General features: G+C 35.8%; 1 protein-coding gene across 2 annotated transcripts in view; it reads left to right on the top strand.

Annotated features, from left to right (window-relative positions):
• Positions 1-3,664: 3,664 nt before the first annotated feature.
• The window catches only part of HTR1E (5-hydroxytryptamine receptor 1E), an 87,912-nt gene continuing 67,296 nt past the window's right edge, over positions 3,665-24,280 (top strand). The window contains exon 1 of one of the 2 annotated variants that reach the window (XM_074310346.1): positions 3,665-3,817. The gene's annotated coding sequence lies outside the window, so the exon portion shown is untranslated. Of the gene's footprint in view, positions 4,362-24,280 lie in introns of both variants that reach the window. The other variant, XM_074310345.1, reaches the window with a different exon arrangement.

Below are 24,280 nucleotides of genomic sequence, written 5' to 3'. Positions count from 1 at the left end.
ACAGCAATATCATTACTAGGTCTTTATCCCAAAGAGATCATTAAAAAAATGAAAATTATCTACATGTGCAAAAATATTTATAGTAGTCCTTTTGTGGCAGCAGTATATTGGAAAGTGAAAGGATGCCCATCAATTGGAGAATAGATGAACAAACTGTGGTATATTGATGTAATGGAATATTATTGTGCAATAAGAAATGATGAAGAGGCAGATTTCAGAAACAACTGGAAAAACTTTTACAAACACTTACAAAAACTGAGCAAAACCAGGAAAATATTTCTATCAGCAACATTGTGGGATGATTAACTATGAATGACTCAGCTCTTCTCAGCAACACAATATATTACTAATCTATTATCCCATTTTCTGAGAGTATGGAATGATCCAAGACAAGTAAAGGATTTATGAAAGAAAATGCTATCTATAACCAGATAAAGAGTTAATGGATTCTAAATGTAGATCAAAACTTTTTTTTTTTCATTTGCTTTATTCCTTCACATGTTTTTCCCCTTTTGAACTGTTTCTTCTTTCATAACTGTGATTTATGTGTTTTACCTGATAGCACATGTTATAAACTAGATTAAACTGCCTACCTTCTTTGTAAGAGAGGAGGGGAGGGAGAGAAAGAAGAAGGGAGAAAACATCAAAACTCAAAATCTTGTACAAATGAATGTTAAAACTGTTCTTGTCCTGTATCTGAGGGGGAAAATATTTTTAAAGTATATTAAGTGACTCATTCAAGGATACATACATAGAGCAGTATAATTGTAATTTTATTCAAGTCCCTTGGTTTTCTAAATAATCTTTGAAGTCAAATCCAAGATATGTGATATAATATATGATACGATATTACATAAAGACCATATCTATACAATTACAAGCTATAATATCAGAAACAAAGAAAAAAATAAAATAAAATATGGGGTTTGGAATATGTAGCCTCTAAGATTTGTCTGGTTATAAATGAATAAGCATATAAAAATAACACAAAAGAAAGGATTTAAGAATGAGGAAGAATTCTATACTAGCAATAGATTAGGGATTTCAAATGGCACAATGGAAGATATATAGGTAAAAAGAACTAGACAGAGAAGTAGGGTCGAAAGAGTTAGTATTGAAAGTACAAGGAGAAGAATCAGGGGCATGAGATTTTTATGTAGGCAGGCCATGATTCTGAATGTCAGGGAATGAAGGAGCAGAAAATTGTAGGGAGAATACAAAAACCAAGATCCAGGTTTCTAATTGGAATGTTTGGATAAAATACCTTTTGGCCTTGGAATGAGGACCAAAGTCTATAGAGGCTGAGAGAATGCTAGCATTTAAAAGAAATAAAAACCTCATTTTAGGCAAAATTTCTACCTTCTTTGTCACTGAGCCATTTACTAATAAGTAGCAAAATCCTTATTCCTTCAGTGTCTTTTTCTCTTCTTTCCCCAAAAACATAGTGGAAGAAGAAAGAAGGGAGACTATGAAAACACATTTGACTAGCAATGATAACCCATAAATTAAATAATTAACCTCCAAATAATGAATTCCTTTTATTTTAAAACTGGTAAGCTATTTAATTAAAGTTGTATAACCCAGAAGATAATAGATAATTTGGACAAGACCCTGAACCGGAGTCCCTTGAAGTGACATTCAGGATACTCCTTAACTTACAAACTTTATTCTCATGGAAACTTCCTTTGACACACAGTGCCTGGCACATAGTGGGCATTTAATATATGTTTATTGATTAAAGAAGGCCAACTTCTTGATGTACAACATACTGTATAATATGTATAATATGTAATATATTCTTATATTTTCTATCCTTGGTAAAAGACTTGCTCCTTAAATAGTTTCCTTATTTCCAGACTGAAGAAACTGTTCTCTCTTTTTGAATAGTGGCCCTAAATAAACTATAGCATCCTTCTTTTCAAGATGAATTAGAACATCATTCTTGTTCTTTCCATTCCAAATCTAGGTTTTATGAGCCAGGGCCAGAAGCAGATTATTCCATACATAACAGGAAAAACATTTTCCATGTTTCCTATTGTGATTTTTCAGATTATATTACTAATGTCATCCCATTTTCTGAGAATATGGAATGAAACAAATAGAAGCAAGTCAGAGTCCAAGGACTGGGAATAACACTCTTCTTTTGGCCTTAACTGTACTTTTACTCACACAGATCTTTTGCATCCAAAGTGCACCTGGGCCCATTGACATTATTTTTCCCTGTTGTGCTATCATTATTTTTTTAAAGCATGAATTTTTGCTTTGGATTTAACAAGCTGTAAGACTTCTTCCTTACCAGTACAGCCATAATTCTGTTCTTGAGTGTAGCAAATAGTTTGGTATCTTATGAATATTCCCTCTTTCACAGAAGCCTCTTGGGGTTTAAATGCTTCACATTGTGGTTTCTGAGTCTCTCCTGCTGTAGCTACTCCCACTACCCACTCCAAATCTCCCTCTCCACAACAGAATAAAGTAAAAAAAATAAATCCAGATTCAAGTAAATGCCAGTCGCTTATTAAACATCTGAAATGAAGTTTATGTTAATCCATTTGAAATTCTCAGTTTCAGGACTCCTGGGCTCCAGTTCAGAAATAGGGAGCTAGCTGTGAGAAGCCCATTAGTCACATCATTTGGGTTCCTATTGAATGGTTTTACCACTTAACTGTAGCCTGGTATGGTAAATCTTAATTCATCTTTCCAGGAGCTGTTGGAAGGAACCATAGGGGTTATAGACTAGAAGATACCTGAAAAGTCATCTGTTCCAATTTCTTTGTTCTGCTGGAGAGAAAATTAGACACCAATGAGCAACTAAAGCAATATGCCCTTTTGAGTATTTTAATTATGTGTTCTTCTGCAAATCACAGCCTCTCTAAGATCAGGTTACTGTAGCTGTTAGATGGAATGTTGGACTAAATGACCTCTCAGATAACTTCCAGCTCTAATTCATCCATAAAATCATAGATCAAAGATTTAGAGCCATAAAGGTGCAGCAAAGTCTTCCTGTCCAACCCCTCATTTGTCAGACCCAAAGAGGTGGTGACAGCTCAAGGTCATAGGAATTGTAAGGGGGAATTAAATTGGTCCTCTAATTCTGGAAAATGGGCTGCCATTTGAGAAGCAATTCCAATGTCTTCCCAAACTTCATTAATGATCTTTCCTACCTCCTAGGTCTTAGAAAGACAGACACACCCCCTTTCCCCCTCCATATTTATGGAAATCACCACTTTTGGCTTTTAGTTGAGCAATTTACCTCCTCCCACACAAAGGACTATGCCAGGAGCCTCTAAAAGCTGCAAATTGTCCCTCTGTTCCCTCCCTCTATGCCTCCCCCTTTTCTATTTCTCCCTCCTCAGCCTTATCCCTTTTCCTCCTTTCCAGCTCTTCAATAAGAAAAGGTCTTTAAGGAACCAATTCTGAGCAATTTTAGTCTCTCAGTCCCGCGGTCGGGAAGATGAAGAGTAGAGGAAGCCAATTCATCCATCCCTATCTCTATCCCTAACCCCTCTCCTTATATTTACCCTTATCCTATCTGCGGCCCCGCCTGCCCCTTTAGGACTCATACAGTGGAAATCGCTGCCCTCTAGTGTCGGCACCTGGGAGCCCGGGAGAGTACCCACCGCTCAAGAGTTTTTTGGGGGAGGAGGAGGTTCCCCCTTTTTCAGTCTCAAAACTGGAGGAGATTAAGTAACCGTGAAGCTCAGATCTCCGGTTCTCTTCCACTCTCTTCGGGGACCGTCTTTTTCCCTCCACCCCTTTTTCTCTTTCTAACTGTCTGGACCAGTATCAGATTGAGCTCTGAATTGCTGCTACCTGCAAGGTGGGTTCAAAGGACTCCTTCTCTCTGACTTCCTCCCCTCCCTTCTCCTCCTCAACAGTGCCACACCAAGAACCAGGAGGAGACTTGCCGGAGCCTATTCCCCTGTTGCCTGGTGTGTTCGGCTCAATTCTGAGTGCTTTCACTTGGGAAGGACTGGGGTGTATGTGTGGGGAGGGGAGAGGGAAGTAGGGTCCGTGTGTGTGTGTGTGTGTGTGTGTGTGTGTGTGTGTGTGTGTGTGTGTGCGCGTGTGTCTGCCCCCGTCCTTCCCTACCCTCTAGTCCAGGGATTACTGTATTTTAGGAGCTAGACAGAAGAGAAGGCTTAACAATTTCCAGGCATTGAGTCGACAGGCAGGAGTTGTGAGAAGCGGAGCTTTTCCTCCTCTACCTCTTTTTATAGAGGAGAAAAGGGGACGAAAGAGAACAGCTGGAGCGAGTCTTCTGGAGCTCCCTCACTATCCTTGCTGCAGCTGGCTAAGCGCTCACCATGCAGCCAGGAACTGACTGAAGACACGGTGGGATTCGGAGCCCGCCGGTCCTTCAGGTGAGCAGCATGCCGTTTCCCCAGGCATAGAGTTGTCCTTTTCTCCTGATACAGATTCTGGGACTCAGGATGCTTGCCCTCCCTTGGAAATGCTCCGTGGGGTAAAGATGATGGGAGCAATACACCCAGAGGAGTGGAGGCAAGTCTCCAATTCTCCAAAGTGCATCCAGAGTATGGTGAGAGAAAAGAGCCTGGAGAGGGTGGGGAAGGGTACTCGAGCCTCTGAAAAAGCACTGGTCTGGAATGCGTCGGTGTGCCCAGACAGCTGTGCCATCTGTCCGGACTCTATAAGGGCATGTTTCATTGTTGGCAACTCCTCAGTTAGTTACTAAAGATTCGGTTTTCCATGTGAAAGAGGAGCTAACTTTCAATGACTAATACATGGGTGGATGAATGTATGGATAAATATTATAGATAAATAATGAATGTACATGTAATTCAATACTTAAGCATTCTTTTAAGATTTCGGGGATTTGGATTGGTTATCCTACTTCCAAAAGGATTTGTGGAATTTTTGCAGAGAATAAAGGATGGAGGGGTCAGCAAATAAATTTAGACTCAAATTTTGGGGTGATCTATAGCAGCCTTCAGGATTGCAAAAGAGAAGATATAGGATAAGATACAGTATTTACCCTTGGTAATGGGGATACCGGGCAGGGAGGTGATGATGGATCTGGGCCAGAAAGAAGGCATCAGGACATAAGTTAAAACTGTAATTTGTTTGGGTTCAGGTTATTCTAACCTAGCACTGCAGCTAAAGTAAGGCAAGCAGGTGAAAAGAAGTTCCATGAAAGTGTTGCTGTCATTTGTAACACACACATATATGTGTATCTACATAATTGTATTGTTTTATGTTGATATATATTTATACAGTTTCATAGAATCATAGATTTAGAACTGAGAAGAATCTATGCAGCAGTTTGAGTTCACCCCCTCATTATACAGATGAGGAAACTGAGGCACGGTGACATGTCACTTGCCTTAGATCACACTGAGGCAGGAATAGACCCTGAGTCTTCTTTATTAAAAACCCACTAAGTCATGCTGCCACCACCCCCTCAAAAAAAAAAAAAAACAGGTTTTATCAGTGTCAGAATTAGCATTAGTAGATAGGTGGTTTCATTAATAGCTATGGCCTCCAAATGCACCCCCTGGTGAATGATGAGCCTTCTTCATCCTGGTGGAAGATAGATTAAAGCTACTTAATATAAATGGCTTTCCCCCAATTGAGAGACATAGCTCTACCTGAAGAATTTTCTGGAATAAGAGTTGTCTGTGTTATTCAGTCTTCAAGAACTCAGTATCACCTCTATACCATAAAAATACATTCAAGTAGAACTAACAGGAACTTAGGTATTAAAAGACAACCTAATATTTCCTTACTTGCAAGGGACTTAGCTTTCTGTATCCTAAGATGCTTTTAACTTCTCTACTGCCTGTTAATTGCTTCTCCTCATCAGGGCACAGAAGAAAATGGCCAGGATATTTGGGTGTAGGCAGCCTTCCCTAAATGATTTGGGTTGTTTTTCTTTCCACTCTCCCAACACATTCTCACATATTTTGTGTAAACAACCTCATAGAAATCATTGTTAATATAGATAGCTATAATTTATATGTCAAATATAAAGCGCCACATTTGTCTTTCTTAAATCAGTTGCATCACTGATAAAGGTTTTTTTTTTTTTAATAGTGTATATAAAGGGAAAACTCTCAAGAGGGAATAAACCTTTGACTACAACGTCACTCGCTAGGCACATATGAAACATTTCATGTAGGGAGACTGAATCATGCCATAATTATTTACAACCTTTTCTTAGAGTGTTTATTTTTCTGCTGAAATAAATGTGTTTCTGCATCCAGACAATGAAGAGGTGGTATCAGAATTCTGAGTTCTAAGATGCCCTGGAAGCAAATGTTTTGGGTAAATGAATAAAGACATTTTAAAATACATTTTGCAAATATTGGAAAATGCTTCTTTTTTCTCTCTTCTCTCTCCCATCTGAAGCAGAGGGTGTCCCAAAAGCTTTAAGTAGTTTAAAACTGCACAAAGACTTTTAGAAAACACTGTTTTTCAGACCATTGGGATCACTGAGCTGAGAATACAAAATGATTCCATCAGAAGGTACTCCATTTGCCTTTCCTACTTTACTTAAAGTAAAATATATTGCTTTTCAAATCACACTGTATCTTCAAATAGCATTTGACAATATGGAGGAGGAACATATGTATTGATCACAATGTTATATGATATTATCTTCAGAGATTTAAGGAGAGGTGAATGTAAGTTTTTATGCATCAACATAGAGAGATAGCATGAGTTGTTCCATCATCAGTATGGGGCTGCAGAAGTTGCCTCAGTTCTCATCCTATATGCAAAGGAAACATTACAATAGAGGTTACTAAATCAGCAAATCTAAAAATTGAAAATGATCTCATAATTATTTCTATATCTAAACCTATATCTAAGTATGATTGCTTACTATGTACAAAATACTATATGTAAAATATACCCGGTACTAAGGGCTAGGGGTGCAAATATGAAAATGTCTCACAATCAGCTTCAAGTCAGATGAAAAGGTTTCATGATCCTTGGAATGAACTGGCAAAGGAAATGGTATTTCCTATTCTTTAATGTCATTACTATTGTTAAAATCATATCAGTTTCTGATTGTTCACCTATTTTACAGTGCCAAAGGTTTTAGTGACAAAATGTTTCTTTTCTGGATCTTCAATAACTGTCGATATCACCTGCAGGAGCAGTTGCCAAGCCACATCTCCATGAGAGTTGTCAATATCCCTGCATACTGACTGTGGGAACTGGGTTGGAAGCAGGATCAGTGGTCTAAGGGATAAAGTCACCTACAGACCTCTTGGGTTTACCTGTCAGTCATAGCAGATGGTCAGCAGTTGGTGATGGTGATGTCAAGGAATAGGGCACCCCTTCCCTGCAGTGACTGTTCCCCTTAATGAAGCCTACAGGATCCAGGTATTGCTATGTCCAAGATTGTTGGGGTCAGAGTTATTAAGCCTGAAAAGCTTCAAGATTTCTAGTAATGTGTATCTCAGTAGTCCTCAGGGAACCTATTCAATTTTTAGGTGACTCTCTTAATACTTTTTTCCTTAGGAGCCTTTAGATGATAAAATGGATATAGTATTGGATCTAAAGTCAGGAAGACCTGAGTTCAAATTCTAAATTCTGCACCAGTCATATAAACTATGGGACCCTAGACAAATCACTTAAAATCCTTGTGCTTCAATTTCCTTATATGTAAAATGAGAAGGTTGAGGTCAATGATCTCTTAGACCTTTTCAGGCTCTAAATCTGTCCTTTTTGTGTATACTACCTCCAAAAATATAGGACCTGAATTCAAATCCTACCTTTGATGTTTACTCCCTGTGTGACTTGAGTCTCAATTTCTTCCTCTTTAAAATGAAGGACGTTGACAAGATGTCCCCTGAACTGCCTTCCAGGTTTATATCTATGACTCTTCAAAATTGTAAAAAAAAAGAGAATCTGGTTCAGTCCCCTGCTGTCCAGTGTATAAATGTCAAAACCACCCATAAGTGTTTGCTAATGCTATTCAGTCATTTCAGTGGTACTCAATTCTTTGTGAATTCATTTGGAGTTTTCTTGGCAAAAATACTGAAATAATTTGCTATTTTCTATTCCAACTCATTTTACAAATGAAGAAACGGAGGCATATAGGAATATGTGACTTGCCCAGGATCATCCAGCTAATAAGTGATAAGATTAAATTTGAATTCAGGTCTTTGTGATTTCATGGTTGGACTCTACCCAGAGTGCTACCTAGCTCCCCTCTCCCAATCTAAGTAGTCATCTCTTATTTTTCTGGAGATTTTCAGGGATAGAGATTCTACAGAGTATAGCATTACTCAAAATATTCATATTACATTTATTTAGAGTTTTTTCATATCACCAGAAAAAATCACCCTACATTCCAAAAATAATACCACAGAATATTTGAGAACCATGATAACCTCAAAGTTTCCATTTCTCCTTCCATATTTTGCCTTATTCTTATAACTGAGTTTTCTGTTTTTTTTACACATGTAAGTATATGCTTTAGCATTTCTGTTGTTCCAGAGAATCTTTTTACTCAAGAATAGAAATATTTGTTCTTTCCCTTTCTGTGCTAACAAAACTCATGTAAAACTCTTTTGAGTTTTGATTGAAGGCTACAATAACCTTCCTCAATATTGTTTAATAGTTTCAGTCACATTTTACTCTTCATAACCCCATTTGGGATTTTCCACATTTATAGATGAAGAAATTGAAGAGCATACTTGTCTAAGATTATTCATCTATCTATAACATCTTCCTGGTTTATAACAAATGTTTAGTTTTATATATACATACACACACACACACACACACACACACACACACACACACACACACATATATATATATATATATACATATATATAAACACATATATATGTATATACACACACACATATATATACACACACACATATATATACACACACACATATATATGTATATATATACACAAATAGTGAGTAAACAGTTTCTAAAAGATCTAGGTATCCCAGGAGTTAAAGGAAAGAAATTAATGAAATCTGGTATTAAAGAAGTTTCACAACAAGAAAAAAATACTTTTGGGAGGGGTTGGGGAGGGAGGAATAATGACTGACAGTTCAAAGAAGCAGCATCTATGATTCTCAAACAAGTTTCTTTTCATGGTTCCAGACTAGTGTACCCAATTGAATTTAAGTATTATAGTTCATCTAAAGTTTTTTTTTTCCTACTGTATAAATAAGTAATAGTTTCTTAACTATTATAAATAACATGTCTTCTAGGCTCAATCTTTTATCATCCCCACATCAATGTCAGGCAAATGTTAAAGGATGAATAGAAAAATGTCTCTGAATTCCTATGGAAGCTATCAGTGTAGATGTATAACCACCAAGTGGCAAAATTCCTCATCTTGCATGAAGAAACAGCAAGACATCTGATATCTCAATAGTTACATTTAGTACATCATAAACGGACAGCACATATACCTCTTCAAATGATACTTGCTCCATAACATTATAGAAATACTTGGACATAATTATATCAATTACATGATAAATTTATGATATATTTTAAAAGAATATCAAGTTCTGAATAATAGATTTGCAGGTTCATAAGCAAGTACCTTTTTATTATGCTATATTATACTAATATTTGTTTTATTCCATAAATTAAAAATAAAATTAGTAAATTTTTAAAAATAAAATAAAATGAAGGTTATCACAATGTTAACGTTAAGGGCAATCCTATCTATTGTTTGTTATGGACTGTTTATACATCCAAGTACATTATCAGCAACAACTTTTCTTATTCTTCTATTCAGCTTGAGTCAATGATGCTTCTAGGAAAAGGCAATTTTTCTTATTTTTGGAAAAGTGCTTTTTTTAACCAGAAAGATCTACAATAAAAACAAATGCCTATTTTAGAATTCTCTGTATGTGGGGTTTTTCCCACTAGAGGCAAAGTGGAGATGATTTCTTAGATCATTTTTCAGCCCTTCTTATTAAGGTACTCCATGTATCATAAAAAAGATTGTTCTTTAAAGGCATAATACATACATATATGCATATGCAGCACATACATGTACCTACGTACAATACACATATGCATGTGGATGTATACATAACTATATAGTACATGTGTGCATACCTATGTACATGGGTATGTTATACATATGAACGTGTGTGGGTGTACACATATACATATATTTATATGCCAATATATGAATATATTGGCCACAGTGGTGGTATAATTGAAAGTATATTAGTTCTGGAGTTGGAGAAGTTGGGTTAAAATCCCATCTATAATTCTCCAATCAATCAATAAAATTAATGAACTTTTATTAACCGCTTACTGTGCTAAGCACTAAGGACACAAAAGAGAAACAAGTCACCACTTAAGGAGTTTATAATCTACTGCCCTTTACTTCCTAAGTGATCTGTGGCAAGTTAATTTCTCTTTCTGGGACAATTTTCTCACATATAAAACTGAAGGATTGTGTTTGAGGTCTGTTCCTACCAGCTGTAGATTTATGACCCCATCCTCCATCCTTTTTCTTCATTTTCTTCAAAAGACTTTGCCTCCTTTAGAGAGATGGAGACAGTCTGACTTAAACTCTTTCAACTTACTTTCCTTCTACCTTAGGATTTTTTTCCAAATCTTCACCCATCATCTTCTCCTTCCTCTCAACATCCCTGTTTTCATCCTTTACCCTTTTTTATGTCCCTTCCTTTTAGAATCTCACTCTACTGATCTTTCCTGCTTTCCTTTAAGACTTCAGTTTCTTCTGCTGCAATAATTCCTTAACCTCTGCTATAAATGTGTTCAAGTATCACCATCTTTAAAAAAACAACAACAACAACGACTCCAGGACTACTCAACTCTGCTAGCTATTTGACCATCTGCAAATCACTTGGATGCATCTCAGATTCTTCTACTATAAAATGGGAACCATAATAAGTGCACTAATACCCCCTTACAGTACTGGTGTGAAGGCAGTGTTTTATAAATCTTTAATAAAAGATACATATGCCATTGTTGCTCATTATTCATTTGTTGACATATTATCTTCAATATTTCTTGAAAAAACATTGTCAGTCTATGCTTCCTTATCTCCCTGTTCATGTCTAATATAATAGACAATAATAGCCATATAATCTGGCTTCTACAACTTTCTCATGGAAACTACTATCTCAAATATCACAAGTGACCCTCTTATCACAGAATTTAGTGATTATCTCTGTTTGCTTCTTTGCATTAAATGCCTTCTCGTTTCTATTTTCTCTGCTGGCTTGCAAAGCATCTTATTTTCCTGTTTCAGTTTACTTACTGACCATTTCTTCTTTGATCCTTTCCCTGGATCTTTTCAATATTTATGCCATCTTAACTGCTCATGTTACTTTGAGTTCTAAGATCAGCTCTCTTTTCTTTCTGAATTCACCTGCTATATGATCATCATCATTTTCATGATTTCAACTATCACTTTAGTGCAGCTGATTCTCTTAAGCTCTAGATCAGCATTGCCAAATGGTCCCTGTATATTTTCATATGTCATGAGAAATGCAATGATTTTGCATATTAAGGAACAAGAGAATCAACAAAATCCAGGTCAACTTTTGAGATCAGAAGACCTGATTTCAAATCCTGGCTAACAATAACTCAAAAGGTCGTAAGTGAAACTCGATATGTCCAAAATTGAATCATCTTTTCTCTCAAGCCTGACATTCCTCCTGTATTTCCTCTTCCTGCCAAGAGCATCACTATTCTCCAGTTTGTTACTCATGATTACAGTGTTTCCCCCTCATACATGCAAACACAAGAACCAACTCCACTCTTGCCATTTCTACCACCATCTCTTGCATCTATCCTCTTCATGCACTAAACTTAAGTTCAGTGCTCTAGGCTACTCTCTAAGTTTATAAATTGTAAAGAAAGTACTGACTTGCATTGAGAGAGAGGGCTTTCTCATATGGGAGGATAGCTACACGTTCGGTTCATTTCCTTACTAGCTCCCTGAAGGTAAGACAATAATACATTTTCTTATTTTTCTCTACCACTGCTGAGGAACTTGACTACCAAATCTTTGAGAGCCTTTCCCCTTATTTGTTACCTTACCTCATAGTCAGTTTTTGAGGGTTATGAACACTTGGGAAATTTTCCTTAAATGTAAAATGTACTAACACTAGGCTATATTCAACTACACACTCACAAAAAGTTACATATTCATACATAGGAGCTCTGTTTCATGCATTGTTCTATCTGAAATATTCATCTCCATGGGATCAAGGTGATGGTGAGATTTTTTTCACTGGAAGTCAGCTAGACCTTGGAAAGTAGAAACTATCTGTTGCCAGTATTGTATTAGAAATCTTTCCAGTTTAGTGCCCATTAGATGCTAAATATTTGTTGAATGAATATTGCCCAAGAAATCCATTGAGTCTGAAGTCCAGAAAGTTATGAGTTAAATGCCATGCTTTTTTCCAGTTTTCTCTCAATGTTAAGTCAGTTTGCTTTTTCCTTCAATTAAATTTCTTTCAAATGTAGTTCTGGTTTTTACAAAAGCATTGTTATCTCCTAAGAAAACATCAATGATTCTTTGGCCTTTGCTCCATCAATTTCCTCTAATAAAAGAGCTTATCTAGTTTTTTACTTTATAATTTATAGTACTTTATAATAATACTCTTATAAACCTCATATTGCTATGAAATTTTAAAAAGAGTTAGCAGTTGAAATTGAAGACCAAAACGGATTATTTTAATTGTCTGGAAGAAGATGCCATATCTTGGATCAGTGGTCAGAAGCAGAGACTGAAAAGAGAATGTAGACTTCCCTAGAGCCAAGGTGGTATAGCCTGAGCCAGGAATAGGCTGACTTAATAGTAACAAGTATTTTAAGTGCCAGCTATGACTCGATAACTATTCTTGCCACTGGAATAAACATAAAGTTTATTTTTTTTGTTGAGGCAATTGGGGTTAAGTGACTTGCCTAGGGTCACACAGCTAGGAAGTGTTAAGTGTCTGAGAGCAGATTTGAACTCGGGTCCTCCTGAATTTAAGGCTGGTGCTCTATCCACTGGTCCACTTAGTTATCCCCATGTCCTCTGAGTTCAATATGTGAAGTTCAGATAAGCTATAGACCTTTCCCTTATTTTACTTAGAGTTTAGTAAGTCAGGTAACAGACATTATAAAATACATGACTCAAATGGTTAGATGAAGGTGTATAGGCCAGAGGTTTATTAAATAAACTCTAAGAAAGGTTTTGTCCTAAAAAGGAAAAAATGGGCTCTATATATTGATAAAAGATTATAATGACTGCCCCCTTTACTCTAATGTCTAATGGAATGATGTGATCCTGGGCTCTCAAAGACTATAGCAACAGTGTGCAATGACTTGCAAAGCTGGAAAAATTTCTAATACTGTATTGGTAACAGACAGTGTCTGCTCTCTAAGGCCTAGCCAAACTCAAGTGAAGAAAAGCTCCATCAGTACCCTGATCCCAAGGAGGATGAATATTTCAGATGGAACAGTACATGAAACAGACTTCCTATGTGTGTGTATGTAACTGCCTAACAATGTATAGTTGAACTCTTATATAGCCTCATGCTTGTTTCAATACCTCTTATATTCAAGGAAAATTGCCCAAGTGCACATATCAGTCAAAAACTGACTGTGTAGTAAACTAACACAATTAAAGAGAAAGACTCTCAAAGATTTGGGAGTCAAGTCCCTCATGGTGGTATAAAAGGTAAGGCATTGCCAATAAAAGTTCATTTTTTTCCAATATAGTTTAAGCTTTTTAGTACCAACAACAGATTGAATAATAAAATGAACAATTTTATTTTGGATTTTTAAAAAATTCTCTTTTTCTTCAGAAACGTGGGCTCTGACTCTTTCCTCTTCCTTCTCATAGCTTCTTCTTATAGCTTTCTTTCAGTAGATATATGATCTTATTTTTATGGGTGTATTGGATTCAAGTAGTAGTTTGGAACAAATCAATGAGGCATTTATTAGGCATTTACTATGTAAAAGCATCATGCTAAGTGCTAGGAAGAGAAATAAAAATGCAAGAGAATCCCTGTTCCCATAGAGTTTACAAATATAAAGATAGAAACCACAGATATTAAAGGTTTCAACTGCAGTCAAATGGAAAATTCCTGTGGTTCTTATAATGCAGCAGCAAAACAATTGATAATGTTTTTTCTTAACATCATTATTAAATGTCAGTAATCCCAGAGCTCTTGGGTTGTGGGGGCTACCTTGCTCAGAATCTAAAAGGAGATGGTAGTTAAGGCAGTGGTGATGATTTGACTTGCCTGGCACATATTGCCTCCTGTCTATTTCTTAAGATAGATACCTTTCTGTTCAGCTAGGTTGGTTTATTACTATCCTGTGTATGGCAATTAATGAACAGTTGGTGGGGATAATTGTCCCTTTTTCCACAGAAGTTGCTTCTCCATATGATAGTTGTAAATGCTGGATTAGAAGCAGAAATGGTTGTCTGAGGAAAGGAGGAATACTGTAACTCCAAAGATCCTGTGTCTATATATTTGTTGGTGGCAATTAATCAGCATTTTGTGGTGATGATAAGGGAGGTAGGCCTTCTTTCCACAATTATTTCTCTTCTCTTCCCAGTCTTGATAACTAGGGAGTGAGATGGAAACAGGATAATGTTTGATTGCCAAACAGAATAAAAAGATCTGAATTCAGAGAATACATTAGGTATTTTACTAAGCTGTGTATCTCTGGACAGATCAAATAGCTTCTCTGAGCCTTTGCATTGATAGAGGGATTAGCCACACTATTAAATGTAAAGTTTATAAAAAAACACATAATTATCTCTGTTTCCTCATGTATAAAATAAGGATTACAATGGTGCCTTCATCACAATGTCCATCTGAAAAGCAAATGAGATGGTATGTATAAGGGACAGGGATTATACTATATTACATACATCAGTATAGAATATTCTCAAATGAAGAAAATTTTTATATTAATGCTGGTTGATCCCTTTTCTGCCCCTTGGAGAAGTATATAGATCATTGAGCAATTAAATGGCCTTCACAAAGTTATAATGTGAATATGTACCAGGGCAGAATTTGAATCCAGTTCTTTCTTTCTGGCTCTACAGATGATTTTTTTTATTCACCTTATCATATATATATATATATATATATATATATATATATATATATATATATATATATATATATGTATGTATATATATATATATATATATATAATGCTTTACAAATGCTAAAACCTTTATAAAATTCCACAATTATTATTATCTCATCAAACCAGTGCCAAATCCATTAAGTATAAAGGCAAAACTTGACATCATGAAACAAGTATGGCAATTGAAATTATATTGGTCCAAAGTATACATATCAGAGTGACTCAAATGTGGTACTGTTAGAATGTCTATATTTAGTCTTTCATACTTATCTTTTGAGATTTATGAGCTGTGCAAATTTAGTCTTCTGTAATGATTCCTTGGGGCAGGAGATAGTTTGGTACCACTGGAAAAAATATTGGCTGTAAAATCAGAAGAGAACTGAAATTCTATCTCTCTCATTTAAGCTCTATCATTTAAAATCTCTTTGGGAAAGAAGGATAACAGCCATACTTAAGACTAGTGTGATCTGTATCAAGTCACTTCAATTCTTTGACTCTCAGTCCCCTTATCTATATAATTACAAGAATGGAACTAGAGGACCTTGTTTCTAGCACTAAGTGTACAACTCAAATATTTCCACAAAAGAAGCAATCCAGTTAATAATAAATTTTCACTTTAAAAAACCCATAGACCTCTGTATAACACCTTTTAACTCACACTAAGGAAGGTCAAGTGAGTTGATCTCAAAAAACTAGGGGCATTTGGACTAGCAAGGGAGGAAGAATCAAATTATATTGGAATCATATTCAATAGACAAGGATACAATTCAATCTCCAGAGAAGATAGATGTAGCTGTTATTTAACCAATAGAGAGGTTCTGGCTTTTTGATGAGGTAATCTTGAAGCACAATAGGAGGAAAAAAGGGAGGTCACTAATCATTTGAAAGTTTCCTTTTATAAACATAGTCAATGTCCAAACAATCACCCAGGCTTTTGTTTTGCCTCCAAGCTTGGTGCAGGTGTACCTGGAGTGTTCCATAATGCTGTTTGGAGGTGCTGCATCCTTTATTATTGAGACAGGGCCTCCCTATGTCTTATATGAATATTTTCCTCTTCTTATACAAGATAATGTCAATTAGCTAATAAATTGGAATTTTTCATCAAGGAAAAAGAAAAGACAAGGCCAGAACTGGGGGGATGGTATTTTTAAAGCAGAGAAACTCTGTTGAAAGAGAGTCCCACCCTAAAAAGAGATTTTCCCCCCAGAATACTCCAAATAGATATCCTTCTAGCAAATGTTTCTAGATTGAGAGAGGTTTTGTTTCTCTCAACCTCCTTCCTTTGCTCTTTGCCCTGCCATCTCCTCTCCTCTCCTCTCCTCTCCTCTCCTCTCCTCTCCTCTCCTCTCCTCTCCTCTCCTCTCCTCTCCTCTCCTCTCCTCTCCTCTCCTCTCCTCTCCTCTCCTCTCCTCTCCTCTCCTCTCCTCTCCTCTCCTCTCCTCTCCTCTCCTCTCCTCTCCTCTCCTCTCCTCTCCTCTCCTCTCCTCTCCTCTCCTCTCCTCTCCTCTCCTCTCCTCTCCTCTCCTCTCCTCTCCTCTCCTCTCCTCTCCTCTCCTCTCCTCTCCTCTCCTCTCCTCTCCTCTCCTCTCCTCTCCTCTCCTCTCCTCTCCTCTCCTCTCCTCTCCTCTCCTCTCCTCTCCTCTCCTCTCCTCTCCTCTCCTCTCCTCTCCTCTCCTCTCCTCTCCTCTCCTCTCCTCTCCTCTCCTCTCCTCTCCTCTCCTCTCCTCTCCTCTCCTCTCCTCTCCTCTCCTCTCCTCTCCTCTCCTCTCCTCTCCTCTCCTCTCCTCTCCTCTCCTCTCCTCTCCTCTCCTCTCCTCTCCTCTCCTCTCCTCTCCTCTCCTCTCCTCTCCTCTCCTCTCCTCTCCTCTCCTCTCCTCTCCTCTCCTCTCCTCTCCTCTCCTCTCCTCTCTCTCTCCTCTCCTCTCCTCTCCTCTCCTCTCCTCTCCTCTCCTCTCTCTCTCCTCTCCTCTCCTCTCCTCTCCTCTCCTCTCCTCTCCTCTCTCTCTCTCTCTCTCTCACACACACACACACACACACACACACACACACACACACACACATTCACATAGCAAGTTAAGTAGGTTTCAAATCTAGGCTTTTCTTAGCTGCAAACCTGCTATACCATATTATAACAATGCCTTAATAAACTGTCTTCATGAGCTGCTATAACTGAAAAAAATCTGTTTTACAATAATAATGTAATTATTAATCATTTATACCTCGCTGTTTCTGGCAAATTTAGATTTTAGTTACTAGGCACGAAGACTGGGATGGAGGATATCCTTAGAGATCCCTGTATTTGACCTTTTTAGAATGAATAGAAGGTAGAGAACCTAGAAAGTCAATTCACATAAGTAGAAATACCCAAAGCAATTCCATTTGCTTTTTCAATCACTGATGCAGGTAAAAAGAGTGAGGAGATGTGATTGTATCACTGTGTCCTTCTATAAAAGATATTTCCTTCAGTATTTGTTCTTTAACTTGGAATGTTGGTATTACCAGTCATGATGATAATTATTATTAACAGTAATACTAAAAATAGCACTTACATAGCAGTTTAAAGTTTGCAAAGCACTTACAAATATCTAATTCGATCTTTTCAACAACCTTTGAGTTAGGTGTTATTATTATTTCTATTTTTATATATGAGAAAACTAAAATAGAAAGAGATTAAGTGACTTGCTCAGCATCACATAGTTAGTAAAGGTTTGAGGCTGCATTTGAATTCTGGTTTTCCTGAGTGTTCTATCAACTTTGCCACCTAGCTGCCCATAAAATTTAAATATTTAAAATTATGAAAGAAGCCTTGACTAACAAATCTTAAGAATAATGCAGCCAGCTTGGGTGCAAAGAGGGTGGGATGAAATTCTGGCTTCTTTCCTAATAAGCATGTGATCTTAAGAGCTGAGGGTAAGGAACATTTCCATGACCAGGGCTACAAACCTTTTGTGGGTACTTTAGGGTTCAGGTTGAGGAGAGAAGACAACTGTGGAAAACGCATCCCCAACTTGAGGGTAATGAAGGAGAAAATAGCTTAAAATGTGTCATGTCATTCACAATATCTCAATTTTTGGTTATAGTTTTCATTTAAAAATGGCAATTGCAACATACAAAACATTTTGCTAAGTACTATGGATATGCAGATTTTCTTTAATCAGCATAATCCCTTCCCACAAGTAAGTTATATGATAAAGGAGTAGAAGAGGGAGATCAGTAAATACAAGAGAGTATGAGATGGGTACAAAAAATCCAAAGTGGTTCAAGAACTTTTCAAGCAGGAAAGGACTTCTTCCAATGTTGAAAAGTTTAGACTAGAAGAACTTGGACTGGGTTAAAGTAAGTTTTGATGCTCTGGAATGAAAATTTGAAATATAAACATTTATAAACACTATTTCTTCTCCATCACACCTCCACTTCCAAATAATCTAGTAAAACTTAAGTTTGTTAATATTTGTAATGTCAAACAAGGCGATCACTTTCATTAAGTTTTTTTAATCAGAACTCATTTAATTTTCTGATTAATCTGTCTTAAGATCACAAATTCAGAGCTAGAAAGGATTTTAGAGATCATTGAGTCCCTACACATCCTTTCATTTTAAAGATGAGGAAATTGCAGCAGCAAACCGTTAAGAGATTTACTAAGAGTCAAAGAGGTGGGATTTGAATCCAGATCTTCTTAATTCCACATTCACTGTCCTAGCTATTACAGAGTCTTATTTTGAACCTGTTTTAATGTGGCTTTTAGATTTAAAAATAAGATGGGTCAGAACAAAAACTTTTACATTTATATTCAGGAGAGCCATCTCTGTCATATTGAAATCATGTTCAATTGCACAGATTCCAAACAATTATTGTAATTTAATCCACCTATAATCTTCGAGTCACAGGAACAAATTTCTTACACACCCCAGAGACTTTGCTTGATGCAGGGTAGCATTAGGGGGAAAATGAATCAAACCATTCTGTGACATTTCATGCAAATGAATTGAGGGAGCTGAAGTACAAGAAAGATCTCTAAGGTCCCTTCCAACTTTCACCATTCTCTGACTGTAAGAATAGAAAATGTAATGGGCCTAATGACTTGAGAGGAATCAGAAGTCTCATTGCTCACAAGTGTGTTTAATTAGATTTTTTTAGCTCAGTGACTGAAGGGAATAGTTCTATGTATGATTTTTTAATGTCTTGACAAATGTAACATTTCTGCCTTGTATTCTTCTATGGAAAATAATTCTTTGGACTAAATTGATCTCCATTCAATTAGCAGAAGTAATGATATTTATGCATGTCATACATACACTAAATCCAGGGAGGTTTTGAGTGATCTCAAGACTTAGCTTGGGTCTGACCAAAGTATTCTTTCTTTCATTCAGAAGAAACAGATTTGGTTTTATATTAATATGTTTAACAAATTGAGCATAGCATGGCATAGTGGTTGTATTCCTGTGGATAATAAAAATAACTGTTGTTGAAAATGTTTTGACTATTGAAAACAATAAAAGACTCAATTATATTTATTAGTATTAACTACTCACCCAAGGGTAATACAGAAAATGTAACTGAATATTATATGAAGAATTAGGAACTCTGGATTTTAAACTTGCTTTCCCCACTAATTTCCTGGGTAACCTTGAATAGGTCCTATCAATTCTTTGTTAATCTTTTTCCTTATCTATAAAATGGGGGGGGGCTTATTCTGGTCCCACTTAGTTCAGAGGATTGTTGTGAGGACAAATTGATAATAGTTATGGGGAAATATCATGAAATAGAATAGAAATAGAAATAGGAACTGAATAGAGGCTTCTTGAAGGCTCCTTGAAGGCTTCATTGTTGTCTTTACAGCACAATACCTAGAATGTGGCATATACTTAATAAATGCTTATTGAAATAAAGTGAATTGTAAAATATTATTATGTGTACTGGTAGTAGGGGTGGCCAATTGTTATTCTACTTTGTCATCCTCCTACCTCACCTTTCCCTGATAAGTTAATGGATGAGTATGACTCACAATGATCAAAACCTGCTCTTTTAAGACTCCTTTTGAATAAGGGTTTTATAATAATACATTGACAGACAGCATGGATGCATGCAACTTGACAACTTTTCAATGCCCCTGGGATAACTCTGAAAGATGACAAATTACAGATAAAAATTAATAATAAATAAATAAATTATAGAAAAGTTGTTATCTATATTAGTGAAAGGAGTTCCTACATTGTGCAGTTCCTCACCTTTGTTAAAACCACTGGCTGAAACATAATAATGGTAATAATACATTGTAGGTTCATCTTGTTTTACATAATAAGCTTGCCTTTGAAAATGTACACATACATTAAATTTTTATTAATAAAATTGTGCATGTCATTCAGAGAGAGGACTGTAAGAACTGAGTAGGAATCACACCATAGTTTTTTCACTATTTTTGTTGTTGTTTGTTGGAATTTTGTTTTCTTTCCCATTTTTTTCCTTTTTGATCTGATTTTTCTTGTGCAGTATGATAATTGTGGAAATATGTATAAAAGAATTGCACATGTTTAACATATATCTAGGGAGGAAATGAGGGGAAGGGAGGGAAAAATTTGGAACAAAAGGTTTTGCAAGGGTAAATATTGAAAATTATCTATTCATATGTTTTGAAAATAAAAAGCTTTAATGAAAAAATATAAAATTCCATGTCAAATGAATGCAGGGAGATTCTGTTTAGGATTATGCAAAAGAGGTGTCTTTAAAAAAGCCAATATCCTCATTTCTTTCTTTTTTTTTTTTTTCCTGAGGCTGGGGTTAAGTGACTTGCCCAGGGTCCCACAGCTAGGAAGTGTTAAATGTCTGAGACCAGATTTGAACTCGGGTCCTCCTGAATTCAGGGCTGGTGCTCTATCCCCTTCGCCACCTAGCTACCCCCTAATATCCTCATTTAATAAAGAAACTAAGGCTAAGAGACTTGTACTAGTTCACAGAGGGAATAAATAATAGAACCAAGATTTACATCCAAGTTTTTTTACTCCAAATCCATTACTCTCTCTATTTCATCAGGCTGGGAACATTATAAGGAATCCTTTTGTGATTTAAATAAATATTTTTTCAGAATAATAGCTTGCATTTATATAGCATTGTAAGGTTTGCAAAGTTATTTACATATGCTACCTCATTTGACTGGTCTTTTGTAATGCAAAAACTTATTCTTTGTCACATTAATTTGAATTGTGAGATACTGTATCAAGTTCTCTAAAACCCTTTCAGTTCTAAATACTATAAACCTAAATATGACCTCACTAAGGTTGGACTGACTATAATGGCCACCATAATGGTCACCAATGACCGCTGATAGTATATATGCTAATTTTCAGTGTAGACTATGAGTTTGAAATCTGCATGTTGAAAAGTTTAGGCTAGAAGAATAATCTCAAGTACATCACTATACTTCCTTTGACCTTTATTTTCTCATCAGTAAAATGATGCTAGATTAAATGGCTTCAAAGGTCACTTTCAGTTCTAAAGATCACTTTTTTGCACTGTTATTATTACTACTCCTTTGACACAAGCAAACTCATCCAACTTTTTATCTATTAAGAAAATCTATATTAATGCTAGCTATTTTTATTATTTAGAAGTTGGTTATGTTTTTCTAGCTATTGGTTGTTTAGTCATTTTCAGTCATTAGACTATTTGAAGTTTTCTTAGCAAAAATATTGGAATGGTGTCCCATTTCCTTCTCCAGATCATTTTATAGATGAGAAAACTGGGGCAAATAGCGTTGTGACTTTCCCAGGGTCACATAGCTAATAAGTGTCTGAAGCCAGATTTGAACCTAGGATTTCCTGACTCCATGGCCTTCCACTCTATCCACTGTGCCCTTCTAGCTGTCTACTTTTCTTTTTTTTCATTATGTAGTAGCATCCTTTTGTCCTTCAGAGAGTGAGAAACAATTAAAATAAATAACATTAAGATCTGGGTGTTTTATTTTTATAAGTCCCTGGTAAAAGTCTCAGAAGTGATATGCAAAATATATTATTATTTTCCATATTGTTTTAAAGATGACTTTGTATCCAAAAATGGTGTGCCTGGAGTTTCCTTTTCTTTCTACTTGGCAAAGAAATAAAAAAAGTTTACTATAAGTAGTTTCTATTATTTTGGGCATTTCCATTGTAACAACTTATTTATATCAGTTCAAATTTTTTCTGGAAGTAGAGATGATTCAGGTCAATATCTCTGCCTTTTATTGCTTCTCAACTTCAGACACTGATGTCTTAGGTCAAGCTGAAGTCCTTAGAATTATATATATTCTCTTCTGATCTTGAGACTTTATTCTAATTTGATGATTATTTATTCCTTTTTTACTAACTTGTTGTTGGTCTGACTGTACACAAACTGATGATTTGAATATAACTTTTATATCAGCAATCAGCTTTTTCCTTTTGGTCAAGGTATAATCATTTATTTTCTTCAGTGATCTTCAGTGATTGTTCAGGACTGTCTGTGTATAGATAGTCTATTCTTTTTTTAAATAAAATATTCATTATATCAACATGTGAGACCCCTGAAAAAGTGCCCCTTTTTATTTCTCAAACCCAAATTTTATTCTCAGCAGATCTTATTTTTGCTTCTTCTCTTGTACCAACTATTTTACTGAAGTCACCAAATATCAATGTATGCATTGACTTGGTTTCATAAATCTCTCTTTTTAGTTCTTCCTAAAATTCCTCTACCTTTTCATCCTTTGCCACAGAAATAAACTCCTACACTCTAGTTATCCTGATGGTGATCTTTTATCTTATGCTAAAAATGAGTCCTGTATAATAAGATGGCCTAATGTTCCATGAATAATGTTTCCTTCTTCTTGTCTGTGATTAATGAAATCAACTCTGCCACTTCCTTTGTTTGCCTTCCAAGAGCTACCTCTGAGCCATCCTTCAGTTGAGTAATTTTCTTTTTTATCAAGAGTTTGTCAATACATGTGTGTGTGAATTCTTAAAGTTTATTGGTTGATGGATAAAGTTCTTGCAATAAAGTTAATATTTTTAGATGGTTAAAAAATTTATGTAATTCTTATGATCATTGGTTTAGAATTGGAAGAGACTTTAAAAGTCATTTTGCAGGTGAGAAAACTGAAACTAAGAAAGATGAATAAGAATGACTTTCTCACAGCTAGTCAGAATCTGAAGAAATGGAAAGATTTACATGAACTGATACAAGGTGAAATGAGTAGAACCAGGAGAAAATTGTACATGGTAATGGAAAAATTATAAGATTATCAACTGTGAATAACTTAGCTACTCTCAGCAATCCAGTGATCCAAGACAAGTGAAAGATTTATGATGAAAAATGTTATCCATTCCCAGAGAAAAATTTAATAAAATCTAAATATATATCAAAGTACTTTCTATACTTTATTTTTTTGTTTTCTTTTAAATTTTAGTCTGTTTTATAACATGACTAATATGAAGATATGATTTGCATGACTACACACATACAACCTATATCAAATTACTTGCTTTCTCAATGAGATAAAGAGAGAAAATTTGAAACTCAATTTTAGAAACAAATATTAAAAATGGTTTTACATGTAATTGGGGAAAATAAAATACTAAAGAAAAAAAAGGAAGCTAAGGCAGGATTTGAATTCAAGTTTTCATGTCCTCCATTCCAATGCTCTTTCCTCTATTGTACTTTGCATCTTTTGCTTTCCTTTGTGGCCATCATCCACTTGTGAAAGCATATGGCCAGCATAATGGTGATGAGCCTTTCCTTACATAGTTATGTTGTTCTCAAACAGATGATTCAAGCTGTAACCAGGATATTCTTAAAAGCCAAAATTATGAATTGGACATGTCAGAGATTATGCCCTACTGGCATAGCCTTTGAGAACTCAAGGTCACTTTCATATCATGATGAAGTAACAGAATAGAAATTTGTGGAGGTATTATTTTGGAGGAATATTACCTGGATTATTCTGACAAAACTGTTTTGGACAAGCATGATGAGGTCACTTACACAAATGGGTTATTACACATTTACATTGGTATTTCCTTGGATTTAAGCATAGTACTTAATTCATTAATTCATTTGGTCTATAACTTATTTGTACATTGTTGCTTATACATTGTCTCCCCATTAGACTGTAAGCTCCACAAGAGCAGGGACTGTCTTACCTTATTTTATATCCTTAGTCCTTGACATGTACATGACT

This window comes from Sminthopsis crassicaudata, chromosome 4, assembly GCF_048593235.1.
Source record: "Sminthopsis crassicaudata isolate SCR6 chromosome 4, ASM4859323v1, whole genome shotgun sequence".
Taxonomy (NCBI): domain Eukaryota; kingdom Metazoa; phylum Chordata; class Mammalia; order Dasyuromorphia; family Dasyuridae; genus Sminthopsis; species Sminthopsis crassicaudata.
Note: the sequence above shows the minus strand (reverse complement) of the source record. Positions and strands in the feature narration are given on the sequence as shown.